This window comes from Lithobates pipiens, unplaced genomic scaffold (assembly GCF_037356315.1).
Source record: "Lithobates pipiens isolate NorthernLeopardFrog02 unplaced genomic scaffold, aLitPip1_a1.2 Scaffold_174, whole genome shotgun sequence".
In the NCBI taxonomy this organism is placed as follows: domain Eukaryota; kingdom Metazoa; phylum Chordata; class Amphibia; order Anura; family Ranidae; genus Lithobates; species Lithobates pipiens.
In genome coordinates this window covers 499298-517364 of record NW_027507756.1, presented here as the reverse complement: position 1 = coordinate 517364, position 18067 = coordinate 499298, and the positions used below count along the sequence as shown (strand labels likewise).

General features: G+C 47.2%; 2 long non-coding RNA genes across 2 annotated transcripts; both read right to left on the bottom strand.

Moving 5' to 3' along the window:
* Positions 1-1643: 1643 nt before the first annotated feature.
* LOC143986638 (uncharacterized) lies at positions 1644-11597 on the bottom strand. Its single transcript, XR_013276562.1, has 3 exons — positions 11495-11597; positions 8931-9010; positions 1644-1970 (listed from the first exon to the last, which is right to left on the bottom strand). It is a non-coding gene; the product is annotated as an uncharacterized LOC143986638 (long non-coding RNA).
* Positions 11598-15425: 3828 nt separating this feature from the next.
* LOC143986643 (uncharacterized) lies at positions 15426-16309 on the bottom strand. The gene is made up of 2 exons (XR_013276564.1): positions 16154-16309; positions 15426-15754 (listed from the first exon to the last, which is right to left on the bottom strand). It is a non-coding gene; the product is annotated as an uncharacterized LOC143986643 (long non-coding RNA).
* Between the last annotated feature and the right edge of the window lie 1758 nt (positions 16310-18067).

The following is an 18067-nucleotide window of genomic DNA, read 5'->3' as shown; positions in this document are numbered from 1 at the left end:
ATGCACCCACAATTTCGCCAACGTGGCCTCATTACATAGTTAGTCAGGTTGAAAAAAGACACAAGTCCATCCAGTTCAACCTTAAAACCTCATTATTTAGGTACAAGTGTTTAATTTGGGGATAGGTAGTGATTGACATGGTGTTGTGGAGATTGGTGGTGCCCTAGTCATGTGTATAACAGACCCCCCCAAATGACGAACCTTGGCACCCCAGATGTTTTGAAACTACATTTCCCATGATGCTCTTGCACTCTGCAGTGTAGTTGAGCATCATGAGAAATGTAGTTCCAAAACATCTGGGGTGCCAAAGTTCACCATCACTGACCTATGCAATGTTGACTATGATGAATTGTCAGTATGTGTCCTGGAGGTGCGTGAAACTAGGAGGGGGCAGCGTGACTCGGGCATGCAGAGGAGGTGGGGTAGAGTTAGTGGTGCGATTTTGAAGGTAGTATTCCGCTTACCAGATTGGAGGGTTGCAGAGCTGAGGGGTATTTTGAGGGGGGGGGGGGGCGCACTGAGCTCGTCAGAGATGTTTCCCCCACCCTCCCTTGTTTGTGTTGGTCTGAGGGTATATGTAGCAGGTTTCAGGATTTAGGTTTTAGACGGCCATTCAATTTGAGTGTTTTTTTCTTGTCATAGTAGCAGACAGGGGTCTATTGGGTCTTTGAAGGGGGTGCTGGGTATTTAATTGTCTTGTAATAAAAGGCTGCTATGGCCTTTCAACTCCAGATGAAAGGATGTTATCTGGTTCATTTGCTAGGGGGGGGGGGAGAGAGAATATAGAGAACAGCTTTGGCAGGTCCCTCAGTCAGTCATGCTTCCCAAGCCCAAAGTGAGAAGGTTGGCAGTGCCAGGGAGATGGGTCCTAAATCTGAGCTGCCCTCTGCGGAGGTAGGAAGACTTCCCCTTTATAGGTTATACTGGAGGAGATCCTCTAGTCCCAACCTCCCTAATTAAGGTAGGTTTTTGGCACAGCCAAGATGCAAAAACCTGCTCTGGCCAGGGCAAGAGGACAGATTGTGGTTATAAGATGAGAACTCCCAAATGCTGGGAACAAATGAGAGAGGGCCTAATTTTGCAGTCAAAAGACAGACTTTACTGAGTTAGCAAGACATTGCTGAGCAACTGTTGGCACTTTAGCTGTAAAGATGGCAGGTTCTCAAACTGGGACATGTTTTGTGCCGACAGCTGGGGGCTTTGAAAACCAAGGGGGTGGAATCCTGACCAGTTCTATTAGCCAGGCTTAAAAGCTGAAGAGATGCCATAGATCTTGTTAGAGCTGCACAATTAAAAACATCAAGAGTTATCACATTTTTTTTCCACCGTTGGGATCTTGACAAGAGATCGAAAATTACATAGAAACCCCAAAACAAATAAGTGGTTGTTGCAATATTTTATGTCACACTGCGTTTGAAAGACAGCTGCACAAATGTTTCTACCCCTGCCCCCCCAAAAATGAAAAAAAAAAAAAAAAGTCTAATTTTGGCCAGAATTGTGCAGCTCTAGATCTTGTCCTACCTGCCAGATAACTGCTCTAGAAATTACATTTTAAGCGTTTTGGGGCCCCAAACCAATTAAAAGCATGTAAAAAAAAAAAATTAAAAAAAAAAATAAATAAATAAAGAAAACAAGAGACACAATGGAGCTTGTTTGATTTTATTTGAAAGGTGTATGAAATCCATTTCTAGTACTGGGTAAAGCACAGTGTATGGCTACATGAGCAGCAGGAACAGAGTTACAAGATAAGAATCTTTGGCCACTATGGACATTTTACAGATCCTGGATAGGGACATGTGGGGGACAGGCGGTTCCTCTGTGGGATTCTTCATTTGAATGTGATGGATTTGAGCTGGATGTCCACCAAAGACAAGTAGGAGATCACCTCTATGGGAAAGCGGACTGGAAATTAGAGGATTTCCGGTAGGTAGATGTATGGTGATCATGTCTTGCTCAAACTGGAAGTAAACCTGCAAGAAAAAGAAAAAAAAAGAAAAAAAAAAAAAAAAGTCAATAAGTGATCTGCAAATGACTGGGGTAAATGAGAATTCAATTATTCATTAGTCAACACACACACACACACACACTTTTTTTTTATTCCCCCTGTACACTTCAATGTCACACATTTCCTCCATCGCCTCCCCCCCGCCCCGATCAGACCAGCAGCAACAATTTGCTAGGCGGTATATAAAAGCACACAATGGTAGCATGATGGATGGAATCAATTGGATCTTCTATGCGGGAGGTCCTCATCCTTCATGGAATGAGCTGAAGGGGTGACCATCATAGCAAATCCTTTATACCCTTCACCTAACCCATCATTCAGAGATATGTGCCCAATATGCACAAGGATACCACTTTGCCCCATCCAACATAGACCTACCGTGATGTCTGACCCCTCCTGGAAGGGGAAGAAGCTTTCCTTCAGCTCCTCTCCATAGACATCGTCCACCATAGAGTTCAGGATTATCTTGCGCTCATCAAAGCGAGGGTTAAAGTGCAGCACTATATTCTTTTCATCTTTTCCCAAGTTTATGGAAAACCTAGAAAGACGGAAAATGACCAGTTACACTTACCGGTAACGTCTTTTCTAGGAAATCTTCCAGGACGGCACACCTGAGAGATGACTGGTCCACCTGACAGGAAACAAACAACAAATTTAAAAGTCCCCACCCCTCCCTCAGACCCTCAGTTATGGTAAAGAAAATCCCACACCAGTGTCAGAGGGAACATTCTGTGAGGAATTAATATACCACACCAATAAAACAAGGGTAGGGAGTAGGCCTGCCGTCCTGGAAGATTTCCTAGAAAAGACGTTACCGGTAAGTGTAACTGGTCATTTTCTCCAGTCATCTTCCAGGACGGCACACCTGAGAGGATAAGCAAGAAGTTCAGGCCTACCTTTAGGGCGGGACAACCGCTTGTAGGATCTTCCTGCCAAATGCCAAATCCTGAGGGGACAACAGCTCCACTCTGTAGTGCCTCAGAAAGGTTCTATGGCTCGTCCATGTTGCTGCTTTGCAGATCTGGTCGATTGAGGCGCCTGCCCTTTCTGCCCAGGAGGTCGCTAGGGATCTGGCTGAATGCGCCTTAAGGCGGGTTGGTACTGGTTTACCTGCCTGTCTATAAGCGATGGATATGGTTTGTCTAACCCATCTAGCTATCGTAGACTTAGATGCTTGTAGACCCTTTTTCTTCCCTGAGAAAGTGACCAATAAATGACTGGATCTCCTAAAGTCTCTCACCCTTTCTAAATAGACTAGGAGACAACGCCTGACATCAAAGAAATGAAATCTTTCCTCTTCCTTATTCTTAGGATTCTGGCAAAAGGACGGGAGAATAATATCCTGTTTTCTGTGAAATAATGAAGCTACCTTTGGCAAATAAAGAGGATCCTGAGTGAGGATTACCCTATCCTCTAGGATGCGCAAAAACGGCTCTTTAATCGACAGAGCCTGTATATCACTCACCCTCCTGGCCGTAGTGATAGCCAGGAGGAAGGCCAACTTAAATGATAAAAGTTTAACCGAAATTTGAGCCACCGGCTCAAAAGGCCCCCTTGTTAGGGCATCTAATACCAGGGACAGATCCCATGGAGGACAACTGACCGACCTAACTGGAACTACCCTTTCCCTGGCCGACAAAATTTTTATTAGCGGCTCCTGTCCTAGCTTCCTATCAAAAAACACGGACAGGGCTGCCACCTGGACCTTTAGGGTGCTAACTGCCAAACCCTGGTCCACCCCCTCCTGAAGAAAGTCTAGGATGGTGGGTATCATCTGGAGAGCCCCCCCCTTAGACTGTAGCCAGTGGGAGAAGACTTTCCAGACCTTTGCATAAATTTTTCTGGTGACGCCTTTCCTACTGAGGAGAAGAGTATCTATCACTTTTTCCGAACAGCCCCTGTCTCGGAGTATTTCCCTTTCAATAGCCACGCTGTCAGAGAGAGACGACCTGGGTCGGGGTGAAAGATTGGACCCTGACTGAGTAGGTCTCGTTGCACCGGCAGACGCAGCGGGGGAGCTATCGCGAGACTCTGAATGGTGGGAAACCAAACTCTCTTGGGCCACCAGGGTGCTATCAGTATCAGGTCTGACCTTGAGTAGGTTAATTTTTGTAGGACTCTGGGAAGGAGCACCAATGGGGGAAAGGCATAAGCCAGCCTGAAATCCCACACTTGTACAAGAGCGTCTATCCCTTCTGCTTCTTGATCCTTGTAAAGGGAGAAAAACCTGAGAACCTTCGCATTCTCCCGGGAAGCGAACAAATCTATTTCTGGCTTGCCAAAATGTCTGCACACCAGGAAGAAGATTTCTTTGCTCAATCCCCATTCCCCTTGAAGGATGGGCTGTCTGCTTAGAAAATCTGCTTGCAGATTGAGTGAGCCCTTTATATGAATCGCTGACAGTGAAAGGACCCTCTTTTCTGCTTTCACAAGGATCTGTTGTGCTAACCGTCTTAGTTTGTCCGACCTTGTCCCTCCTTGGTGGTTTAGGTATGCCACCGTGACCAGGTTGTCCGAGAGGACCTGAACCTCCCTGTCCTGCAGTTCCTCTCGGAAATAGTCTAGGGCTTTGCCTACTGCCAGAAGCTCCCTGAAATTGGAAGACTCCCTGGCTTGGCTGTGGTTCCAGGACCCCTGGGTATATCGGTCTCCCAGATGAGCCCCCCAACCCCAAGCGCTGGCGTCCGTGGTTAAGACCAAAGGGTTTACCTGAGACCAGGGGCGACCATTCAACAAATTCTGTGGGTCGAGCCACCACCGCAGAGAACGAGATACCTCCTCTGTGATGGGTACTCTGTTCTCTAATGTTTCTCTTTTTCCTCCCCATGAGGCAAGTAGAAAAGACTGAAGCTCCCGAGAATGGAGTTGTGCCCAGGTTACTGCCGGAATGCAGGCTGTCATGAGACCCAGCAACCTCATTATATATCTCAGAGAGGCTTCTCCTCTTTCGAGAAGGGTGACAACCGCATTCTGGACCTTCGTTACCTTTTCTGTTGGTAAGAATACCTTCTGTGCCTGCGAGTCTAACAGGTAGCCTAGGTATAGTTTGGACTGAGATGGAGTCAGTGAGGACTTCTCCCGACTGACCATCCAGCCCAAGGTCTCCAGAGTTTCTAACACGATGTCTGTCTATTACTGCTTGCCTCTGATCCACACTGTAGATCAGCAAGTCGTCCAGATAGGGTATTAACCCTATCCCCTGCAGGTGTAGGTATGCTACTACTTCGGCTAACACCTTTGTGAATATCCTTGGACTTGCCGCCAGCCCAAAGGGAAGAGCCCTGAACTGCCAGTGTTGTATCCTCTGCTGTATGCAAACTGCGAAGCGTAGGTACTTCTGGTGTTCGGGAGCAATGGGTACGTGTAGATAAGCGTCTTTTAGGTCCAGGGTGACCATAAAGACTCCTCTCTGCAGATGTTTTCTTACTGAGTAAATACTCTCCATCCTGAACTTTTTGTGAAGCAGGAAACGGTTGAGTCTCTTCAAATTTATTATCAACCGAAATTTTCCTGAGGGTTTTGGAACCACAAATACGTGTGAGTAAAAACCCTGGGTAAGCTGATTGGTTGGTACTGGAGTAATAACCCCTTGCTCTGCTAGCTCCTTTAGATTTTTCAGTAACCCTTCTGCCTTGGTTAGGTCCCTGGGAGGAAAAGTAACCAGAAATTCCCGTGGGGGGATGAGTCTGAAATTCCAGTCTGTACCCCACTTCTAAAAGGTTTAAAATGTATGGACTCTGCGTAATCCTTTCCCACTGGGGAAGGAAATCGCTGAGTCTTGCACCTACCTTTACGGTGGCGTCATTTGCCTTCTTTCTGAGAGGCTCCAGAGCTGGAGAAAAGAATTGCACTTTTTTCTTTTCCTTTTCCCAAGTTCCATTTCCTCCTTTGTTCAGCTTTCCCCTTATGATGGGTCTTTGAATAGGGGCCTCGAAAATTTTTTACCCCTTTCCTTCTTGGGCCTTACAGGAAATTTCTTGCCCTTCTCCATAGATCGGGACAAAACCTGATCAAGGCCTGCACCAAACAGCAAGGAACCTTCAAAGGGGATGCCGCATAGGCGAGACTTGGAAGTAAAATCTCCATCCCAGGTCTTGACCCATAGTGCCCTCCTGGCAGAGTTCAAAAGTGCTGCTGCTTTAGCTGTGGTCCTAACAGTCTCCACTGCTGCATCTGCCACATAAGCTACTGCTCGACTGATTACCTCCAGTGAGTCTACGATCTCTTTAGTCTCCCTACTGTGGGAAACGTGATCCATTAATTTGCCAAGCCAGGTGTCAGCATTCCTGGCTACACAGGCGGAAGCTAGGGCAGGCGCCATTGCTGCCGCATTCGCCTCCCAGGCTCTTTTGAGCAAAGTTTCCGACTTTCTATCCATCTGATCCTGGATATTTCCAGAATCTTCAAAGGATAAATCGGACCTCTTAGATACCTGCGCTAAGGCTGCATCCAAGCGAGGAGCTTTAAAAAAATTTCTCCTCATCTTTAAAGGGACACCTCCTTTTCCAAGCTTTCAGTTTGAGAAGCTTGCATTCAGGTTCCTTCCATTCTCTGAGGATTATCTCCTTCAGAGACTGGTGAATGGGAAAGGTTCTGGTCTGTAACCTTCCTAAACCTCTATATACTCTATCCTGTGCTGAGACTTGAGCAGAGGGAACCTGAATATCTTCTGAGGTGTAAATGGCTTTTAATAAACCTTCCATGTCCTCACTCGAGAACAAAAATCCCCCAAGCTTAGCCTCCCCCTGGCTATCTTGGTCTGAATCATCCTCTCCAGAACTACAGTCTGGGACCTGGCCTTCCTCCACCTCAGATAATAGGGAGACTTGGCCCTGGGAACTTTCCGCATAAGATGTGGAAAAGTTTTCCTGTAACTGAGGAGTCTCTCTCTCTGATGGTACTTTCTCCAAACCCTTCACTAGGGTGGACTGAAAAGATTGAAGGGTAGCCAACATTTCTGCTTGTAAGGCCCTACATTCTTTCACGACCTGAGCGGTCTCCTTGCCTGCGAGTTTGATGATACATCGATCGCAGAAAGGTTTGGTGTGGTCTTGTGCTAACAGAGTTACAGTAACCACAACGCCTGGACTTTGAAGTAGCCTTTCCCTTAGACCTAGCAGCTGACCCCTGGGCAGAGCTTTCGGTCCCTGGGAATAGTCAAAAAAACAAAAATAGACAATTTAGCTACACATGTCCTAAAAGGGGCACAGGAGCTCTTCCCTAGAGTACCCTGCCCCTAAATAAAGTTGGATCACTCACCCCCAGTGGCGACCTCAACGGTTGTCTGCTCAGACAGACCTTCCTCTTCCATGGCGATTTGCTGCCCTGCAGGATCGCTGGATCAGGTATAGTCTCGAGCGTCCCCTTGTTGTCTTTGTCCGAGTGCTGCCTCCGGAAAAGCGTTTTGTCGGGCGAGGAGACTGGGTGCATCACATCACACCCGTTCTGTTTAAAAAACGCGCCGATCGGCGCCATTTTTAAGGAGGTCCGTCGTCCGGAAATGACGTACAGCCTCTTCCGGTCCTGCACTCTGAGGCTGGTACGCACGCCGGTGCGTCCAGCCGTCCCACTTCCAGAACTCGATACCCGGAAGTGACGCCCTTGGACTTCCGGACATGCGCTGTGGCGTTGGACGCACGCCACTCGCGTTCCGCACTACAGAAAAGCAGCAGCTCACCCACTCCACCAACGAAAATGTGAAGGTAAGAAAAAACAAGACAACAGGGGAATAGCACTACTGGGACAACTCCCCTGTCCCACGAGGCTCTTACAAGGCTCCCTAAGGAGACCTTGAGTGAGGATTACCCCTCAAGTTTTCCCTGGGGGTATACAAGGGAGCACCACAGATCCTGTCTGTTTAAGTCCCAGGAAGAAAAACCTCACGAGAAAAACACGGGGTCCTAGACCCCATAAAGTTAAAAAGAAACTTGGTTTCGCTGCCATCCTGTGGGAAACACAATCAAGAACTGAGGGTCTGAGGGAGGGGTGGGGACTTTTAAATTTGTTGTTGATTGTGTTTCCTGTCAGGTGGACCAGTCATCTCTCAGGTGTGCCGTCCTGGAAGATGACTGGAGAAACAGCAATTATTCTGCTCAGCTGACCTTGTTGTATATCGTCCTCGAGTCATTCACCCGTGGCCCTCCCATGGATACTTCACCATCCCCCACATTATGAATTTACATTAAATCAGCTAATATTCCCTCACTGACATTTAGAGTTGTAGCCACTATGGAACAATTCATCCTGGATGGTCAAAAACAGTGAAGTCATTGAAGACTAGTCTCGGCTCTCTTCTCCCATCCATCCCAATAGTGAGAGGGAGAAAGGAGAGCAGAGTGTCACTACTACTTTGTGCCCTTTCTCAAGAGATATCTGCCCAAACAGTAGATAAAGTGCTTTGAGATCCCCAGGGAGAAAAAGGGCTACAGAAATTAAAAGCCAAATCCTAAATTATAAATATAAAGTTTTATTTTTTGTTCACATCACTTCCATAAGGTGTCACCATCCTCTGAAGGACCAGAAGTCCCAGAAATTCAGCCAACCCCCAAGGGGTGTATGTACCATGGCAGGGAAGAGGTCTGCCAATCAGACCAGTGGAGGGATGGAGGACTGGTAGACAGAGTGTAGATGGGAGTCACAGGATTGTCAGTTGTCATATTTCAGATGATGGCTGACAAGTCAGACAAGTTTTATCCAGGATGACATTTTGACAACAAATGTTAAAGCTAAATTTGCTCCAATCAAATCAATTTGATGTTTGGTATTATTTGAGGGACCAAATTCCCAGTGAGGGGTCAGTAGGATGGACTGTACACAGAGCACACTTCTACTTCTGCAAGTTGTACATTTGGCAAATTCTAGTATTATACAGAGATCAGACGAATATATTACACAATAAGTAGCCGAGGATAAAATCTTCACCTACCTTTTACATCCCTCCGGAATGAAGCCCCCCACCTCCACAGAGTGACCGGGTTTGAGGCTGAATTTATACAAGACAGCGGTCTGTATGGGAGAAAGGAGAACATTTACTACAAAACCTGTATACTAGAGGGGCAGGGCCGTCTTACTGAGATCAGCCCAGGGGCCCCAGATGCACATGGGGGGGCCTCCTCCCCAATCAGGGCCAGTCATATCTAGAGTGACGATATCGGCACTGCAGGGTGGAATTGTATACTGCAGCCCTCAAATGGTTGATTGGGAGCTGGTCTCCCAGTGATCACCCCGGTGGAAGAGAGCAGATGGAGGAAGAGGAGATCCGGAGATGTGTGAACAGGCATGTACTGGCCATCGGAACTACCGGGAGTTTCCTAGTGGGCCACTCTGATGTAAGGGGGTGATGATGGGACACTCAAAATGTAAGTGGGCCGGTCTGGATGAAGTCCAGGGCCAAATTTCTGTCCCAGTCCAGCCCTGAGTGTGAATAGCAGGCTCTTACAGCTTACATGAAATTGCCTCCGCTCGCCATCACACAGCCCCGCCCCCTCCTGACCTTGCGCCTGTGAGACAGAACATCCCAGCATTGGTCCTGCATTCTATCTATCACAGGCGCGGGGTCAGGGGGGGCGGGGCTGTGTGACGGTGAGCAGAGCGGAGGCAATTTCATGTAAGATGTAACAGCCTGCTGCTATTCACACTCCTCTCCGGATATCCTCTTCCTCCAGTCATGATCCGGTCCACCATCTTATCCTCTGCCATGGCGAGGCTGCAGTGTTGGGCACAGTGAGGCTTTATACTTTTTATTCTCGAGTGGAAAAAAAAAAAAAAATAAAAAAAAATTGGGACAGGCTTGTAGGGGCCCCAGAGAATTACTCTGCCCAGGGGCCCATGATGCTGTGAAGATGGTCCTGTACAGGGGGATGATTATTACACCCCGTATACTAGAGGGGGGGAGGGGGAGGATTATTACACCCCGTATACTAGAGGGGGGGGAGGGGGAGGATTATTACACCCCGTATACTAGAGGGGGGGGAGGGGGAGGATTATTACACCCCGTATACTAGAGGGGGGGGGGAGGGGGAGGATTATTACACCCCGTATACTAGAGGGGGGGGGGAGGGGGAGGATTATTACACCCCGTATACTAGGGGGGGGGGAGGGGGAGGATTATTACACCCCGTATACTAGAGGGGGGGGAGGGGGAGGATTATTACACCCCGTATACTAGAGGGGGGGGAGGGGGAGGATTATTACACCCCGTATACTAGAGGGGGGGGAGGGGGAGGATTATTACACCCCGTATACTAGAGGGGGGGGAGGGGGAGGATTATTACACCCCGTATACTAGAGGGGGGGAGGGGGAGGATTATTACACCCCGTATACTAGAGGGGGGGAGGGGGAGGATTATTACACCCCGTATACTAGAGGGGGGGAGGGGGAGGATTATTACACCCCGTATACTAGAGGGGGGGAGGGGGAGGATTATTACACCCCGTATACTAGAGGGGGGGGGAGGATTATTACACCCCGTATACTAGAGGGGGGGGGGGGAGGATTATTACACCCCGTATACTAGAGGGGGGGGGAGGATTATTACACCCCGTATACTAGAGGGGGGGGAGGATTATTACACCCCGTATACTAGAGGGGGGGGAGGATTATTACACCCCGTATACTAGAGGGGGGGGAGGATTATTACACCCCGTATACTAGAGGGGGGGGGAGGATTATTACACCCTGTATACTAGAGGGGGGGGGGGAGGATTATTACACCCTGTATACTAGAGGGAGGGATTATTACACCCTGTATACTAGAGGGGAGGGGGGGGGATTATTACACCCTGTATACTAGAGGGGGGGGGGGGAGGATTATTACACCCTGTATACTAGAGGGAGGGATTATTACACCCTGTATACTAGAGGGGAGGGGGGGGGATTATTACACCCTGTATACTAGAGGGGAGGGGAGGATTATTACACCCTGTATACTAGAGGGGGTGGGCAATCTTTACTACACCCTTTATATTAAAGGCAGGTCATCATTTATACACCCAGCAACACCATACTAACCACATGAAGCAGCACCATACCACCATTGCCCAGACCCAGCAACCCTATACCAGCCACCCTCCATACTCAAACCCTATTCCTTCCACTTACCATCCCCAACAGCACTATTTGCATGACAGCCCAAACACCAACAGCACCATACCCACACCCAACAACTAGGGTTGCCACATCATCCCTTTAACCCAGGACACATATGAATTACACGGGTTCTGAGGCTGATTTAAAGCAGATAAAAAGGTACCAAGTGAGTGTAATTAATGTGTGTCCTGGATTAAAGGGATGATGTGGCAAACCTACATCATCCCATGTCCTCACCCATCAACCCTACATCATCCCATGTCCTCAACCCTATACCCACCACCATCCATACTCAGCAACCCAACCTTCCCCACACCATACCGCACTACCCCCACCACTGCCTTCAGCCCACACAACCCATTTTCTCAGCTTTTGCAGCTTCCATCAGTGCTCATACTCACATTATCTGCCATGCTGCTTTCTTATCAGACAAACTTGTAATCAGCTGCACTTCTACCTCTTCATATATAGGAGGTCTGCTGGGGGCGGAGCCAGTCAGGAGGGAGGAGTCACCCCGCCCAGCTCTCCATGGACTGAGAATTCATTACAGAGAATGAATGAAATGTGGATGGGGTGTGACTGAGCATGGGGCGCCCATCGTCACTCTGCTGGGGTGTCACCACTCACCACAAACAGCAAGGGGGCAAAAGATGACCGTCCTCAAAGTCATTTCTACAACACAAAGGGGGAGATTTACTAAGACTGGAGAGTGCAAAACCTGGTGCAGCTGTGCATAGGAGCCAATCAGCTTCTCACTTCAGCTTCATCAATTAAGCTTTGCCAAAAAAAAATCCTGGAAGCCGATTGTTTGCTATGCAGAGCTGCACCGGATTCTCTACTCTCCAGTTTTAGTAAACCGACCCCAAAGTAACAATTTCCATTCCCTGCCCCCCACCTCGCAGGCTATGGGCAGTATGTGATGTCTGTGTACATGGTTATGAGTGGTGTGGGACATTGTGGGGCAATTGTACACTTGGTTACGGGTGGCTTGCAATATCTGTGCACCTGGCTATGGGTGGCTTGCAATGTCTGTGCACCTGGCTATGGGTGGCTTGCAATGTCTGTGCACCAGGCTATGGGTGGCTTGCAATGGCTGTGCACCAGGCTATGGGTGGCTTGCAATGTATGTGCACCTGGCTAGGGATATTTGTGCACCTGGCTATGGGTAGCTTGGGACATCTTTGCATCTAGCTATGAGTGTTGTATGATGCCTGTACAACTGGCTATGAGAGGTGTTTGACATCTGTGCACCTGGCTATAGATGGCATGGAATATCTATGCACCTGGCTATGAGAGGTGTGGGACAAATTATTCTCTGTGCCTTATCTACATGAAATCAGCCTCAGAACCCGTGTAATTCATATGTGTTCGGGTTTAAAGGGATGAGGTGGCAACTCTAAGCACTTCTCCATGTATACTAAGTCCTCACCATTAGTGTCCATCACCTCATCACAGGACCTGCAGCTGAGGGGATGAAGACACCTTCCATAGCAGTGTTTCTCAACTCCAATCCTCAAGGCGCCCCAACAGGTCATGTTTTCAGGCTCTCCATTATTTTGCACAGGTGATTTGATCAGTTTCACTGCCTTAGTAATTACCACAGCTGTTCCGTCTGAGGGAAATCCTGAAAATGTGACCTGTTGGGGCACCTTGAGGAGTGGGGTTGAGAAACGCTGTTCTATAGTATGTCAGTCACTTCCCAATATCCCTCTGTCCAGTAGGGCATGCTCCCAGATGGCACACACATTCCCTGGTTTCCACCACTTCTCACATAAGAGGACTCTGCCCAGACCTCCCATGGTCTGCACCACCTGGTCTGGGGCTTCAGCCCTGCAAAGGGCCCTTTAGATGAATAATGCAGGTCAGGAGATGACGTCTTAGTAGGGATGAGCTCCGGCGTGTTTGCATGGTCCATGTGCAGAGCCCACCAGGAAGTCGGCGCAGCGCTGCGCTAATCACAGGCAGTGAGATGCTGCCCCGATGTGCGGCTGCAGAGATCGGGCAATGTCTCACTGCCTGTGATTAGCGCAGCGCTGCGCCGACTTCCTGGTGGGCTCTGCACATGGACCATGCAAACACGCCAGAGCTCATGCCTACGTCCTAGTAGGTCTGGGGCATCTCGCTCCCATGCCCCATCTCTAGAGGATGGCTTTCTCTAAAAAGGGAGCTGTAGAGGAAGGCAGAGATATTTTTTTGTTTTGATGAAGGTAACCAGGGCTTTTTTTCAGCGGGAATGTGGGGGGGACACAGCTCCGGAACCTCCAGCACTGAATGTATTCTATTGAAGCTGACTGCTGTGGGGATCTATTGTCACTGGTGATCTATTGTTGCTGGGGTGGTATTTTGTTGTTGGGGGGGGGTCCATTGTTGCTGGGGGGGAGGTCTGTCATTATGTGTTGGGGGATCTATTGTTGCTGTGGTGGAGTCTATCAAATTCCATACAATTTAGTAGCACAAAATGATCCTTGGTTCTGTACTCAATAAAAAATAGAGTAGATTAGAACAGAACACCCAGCCTGCGTTTAATCTCGTTAGTCATAAGGTTATGGCGATTGAGGTCTTCAGAGACGTTCAGATTTCCTTGAATAGTTTTTAGTAGGGACCATCTAATGTATGGAGTCCTGTGTTGTATCTCAGATAACGGGGTGTTAGCTGGGAAGTTGTAACTCGGAGGTATCTGCAGAGGGGTGAGTGGTCACTGAGCCGGTGTGGTGCGGCTGGGAATTTTAGTCCACTAGATCCAAACCTGATGTTGGTTCATTGTGACTCCCAAGACCAGCAACCTTAATGTTATTATTTGATTATGAATATTATTATTGTTTCTGTTTTAAGGAATGTTAATTTTTTGGTTATTTGTTAATAAATGGCCAATGCAGCCACAATTTCTCCAACGTGGCCTCATTATTTAGGTACAAGTGTTTAATTTGGGGATAGGTAGTGATTACCATGGTGTTGTGGACATTGGTGGTGCCCTAGTCATGTGTATAACAGACCCTCCCAAATGACGAACCTTGGCACCCCAGATGTTTTGGAACTACATTTCCCATGATGCTCTTGCACTCTGCAGTGTAGTTGAGCATCATGAGAAATGTAGTTCCAAAACATCTGGGGTGCCAAAGTTCACCATCACTGACCTATGCAATGTTGACTATGATGAATTGTCAGTATGTGGCCTGGAGGTGCGTGAAACTAGGAGGGGGCAGCGTGACTCGGGCATGCAGAGGAGGTGGGGTATTTAGTGGTGCGATTTTGAAGGTAGTATTCCGCTTACCAGATTGGTGGGTTGCAGAGCTGAGGGGTATTTTGAGAGAGGGGGGGGATTTTTTTCTGAGTTTGTCAGAGATGTTTCCCCCAACCTCCCTTGTTTGTGTTGGTCTGAGGGTGCTTCCTATTTTCTTCAGGTGCTGGGGGTATATATGTAGCAGGTTTTTCAGGATTTAGGTTTTAGACGGCCATTCAATTTGAGTGTTATTTTCTTGTCATAGTAGCAGACAGGGGTCTATTGGGTCTTTGAAGGGGGTGCTGGGTATTTAATTGTTTTGTAAAAAAAGGCTGCTATGGCCTTTCAACTCCAGATGAAAGGATGTTATCTGGTTAATTTGGTAGGGGGGGGGGGGAGAATATAGAGAACAGCTTCGGCAGGTCCCTCAGTCATGCTTCCCAAGCCCAAAGTGAGAAGGTTGGCAGCGCCAGGGAGATGGCTCCTAAATCTGAGCTGCCCTCTGCGGGGGTAGGAAGACTTCCCCTTTATAGGTTATACTGGAGGAGATCCTCTAGTCCCAACCTCCCTAATTAAGGTAGGTTTTTGGCACAGCCAAGATGCAAAACCCTGCTCTGGTCAGGGCAAGAGGACAGATTGTGGTTATAAGACGAGAACTCCCAAAAGCTGGGAACAAATGAGAGAGGGCCTAATTTTGCAGTCAAAAGACCGACTTTACTGAGTTAGCAAGACATTGCTGAGCAACTGTTGGCACTTTAGCTGTAAAGATGGCAGGTCCTCAAACTGGGACATGTTTTGTGCCGACAGCTGGGGGCTTTGAAAACCAAGGGGGTGGAATCCTGACCAGTTCTATTAGCCAGGCTTCAAAGCTGAAGAGATGCCATAGATCTTGTTAGAGCTGCACAATTAAAAACATCAAGAGTTATCACATTTTTTTCTTCACCATTGGGATCTTGACAAGAGATTGAAAATTACATAGAACCCCCAAAACAAATAAGTGGTTGTTGCAATATTTTATGTCATACTGCATTTGAAAGACAGCTGCACAAATGTTTCTACCACCGCCACCCCCCCAAAAATGAAAAAATAAATAAATAAATAAAAAGACACAATGGAGCTTGTTTGATTTTATTTGAAAGGTGTATGAAATCCATTTCTAGTACTGGGTAAAGCACAATGTATGGCTACATGAGCAGCAGGAACAGAGTTACAAGATAAGAATCTTTGGCCACTATGGACATTTCACAGATCCTGGATAGGGACATGTGGGGGACAGGCGGTTCCTCTGTGGGATTCTTCATTTGAATGTGATGGATTTGAGCTGGAGGTCCACCAAAGACAAGTAGGAGATCACCTCTATGGGAAAGCGGACTGGAAATGAGAGAGGATTTCCGGTAGGTAGATGTATGGTGATCATGTCTTGCTCAAACTGGAAGTAAACCTGCAAGAAAGGAAAAAAAAAAAAAAAGTCATTAAGTGATCTACAAAATGACTGACTTGAGGGTAAATGAGAATACAATTATTCAGAGTCAACACACACTTTTTCTTATCCCCATGTACACGTCAATGTCACACATTATTTCCTCTATTGCCCCCCCCCCCTCCCCCCGATCAGACCAGCAGCAACCATTTGCTAGGCGGTATATAATAGCACACAATGGTAGCATGATGGATGGAATCAATTGGATCTTCTATGCGGGAGGTCCTCATCCTTCATGGAATGAGCTGAAGGGGTGACCATCATAGCAAATCCTTTATACCCTTCACCTAACCCATCATTCAGAGATATGTGCCCAATATGCACAAGGATACCACTTTGCCCCATCCAACATAGACCTACCGTGATGTCTGACCCCTCCTGGAAGGGGAAGACGCTTTCCCTCAGCTCCTCTCCATAGACATCGTCCACCATAGAGTTCAGGATTATCTTGCGCTCATCAAAGCGAGGGTTAAAGTGCAGCACTATATTTTTCTCATCTTTTCCCAAGTTTATGGAAAACCTAGAAAGACGGAAACAGCAATTATTCTGCTCAGCTGACCTTGTTGGATATCGTACTCAAGTTATTCACCAGTGGATCACCATGGATACTTCACCATCCCCCACATTATGAATTTACATTATATCAGCTAATATTCCCTCACTGACATTTAGAATTGTAGCCACTATGGAACAATTCATCCTGGATGTTCAAAAACAGCAAAGTCATTCACGATTAGTCTCAGCTCTCTTCTCCCATCCATCCCAATAGTGAGAGGGAGAAAGGAGAGCCGAGAGTCACTACTACTTTGTGCCCTTTCTCAAGAGATATCTGCCCAAACAGTAGATAACGTGCTTTGAGGTCCCCAGGGAGAAAAATGGCTACAGAAATTAAAAGCCAAATCCTAAATTATAAATATAAAAAGTTTATTTAATTTTTTTTTTGTTTACATCATTTCCATAAGTAGGGATGAGTCGAACACTCCTCGGTTCGCACCAGAACTTTCGAACGGACTGAAAATTCGTACGAACTTTTAGAACCCCTATGAAGTCTATGGGACTCGAACGTTCGAAATAAAAAGTGCTAATTTTAATGGCCAATATGCAAGATACTGTCCTAAAAAGGGTTTGGGGACCCAGCTCCTGCCCCAGGGGACATGGGTCAATGCCTAAAATGTTTTTAAAAATGGCCGTTTTGGCGGGAGCACTGATTTTAATGATCATACTTCTATAGTATGCCTGTGAAGTGCCACGTGTTTAGAACAGTCCCTGCACAAAATGACATTTAACAGAAATAACGTCATTTAAAACTGCTTGCGGTTTTAATGTTATATCTAGTTCCGGCAATATGGATGAAAATCATTGAGAAAAATGGCATGAGTAGCCCCCCTGCCCATTACCAGCCCCTTTGGGTCTTCTACGGATATTAAAGGGAACCCCGTACCCATATTAAAAAAAAGGAAATACGTGTGGCCCCCAGGCCCTATATACTCAGAACAGCAGTATACAGGCGGTGCCAACAAGACAGGGACTGTGTAGGTTTGTTGTGTTAAGTAGAATCTGTTTGTAATTTTCAACTGGTACATTTTTAAAGTGTAGCTCCAGCCTATTTTTAAGCTCTTTTGAAAACATAGGGAAGGGTTATCACCCCTGTATAATTTGTTTTGCCGTCCGTATTTTTTCATCTCACTTGCTGTTGTCTCCTTCCGTTTGCAAGTAGGGGACGTTTGTAAGTTGGATGTTTGAAAGTAGGGGCCTGCCCTATATGCTCTGCAGAAATGGCGGAACAAGGTGTTGGTTTTGCCACAACATTGTAAGCCCTCAAAGTGACTCTTGCTGGGTGCTGGAGCGCCCTGCTGTGAACAATTATATCAAGAATTGTAATTACATGCCATTGTTGAACAGTGATAGAAAAATTGACCTTTGGTGGTTGTGGTGCTGGTGCCACAACACTACAAGTCCAGTTACTCTGGGTGGGAACAGGAATGGGCCCTCCTGTGAACTATTATATAAAGAATTGTAATTACATGCCCCTGTTAAACAGGGGCTGAAAAATTGGGCCTTAGGCACTGGTGCCACAACACTGCAACCTCTCCCATATACTCTAGTTGTGGTGCAGGAATGAGCCCTGCTGAAAAGCATCAAAAATTTTAATTAAACTTGGGCTGGTGGCATCACCCAGAACCAAAAATGTTCTTCCAACATATCAGCGGAGGAGGAAGAGGATAGACAATCAAAATAAAAGGACAGTCACTCAGCATCGGCAGTCTTGAAGGG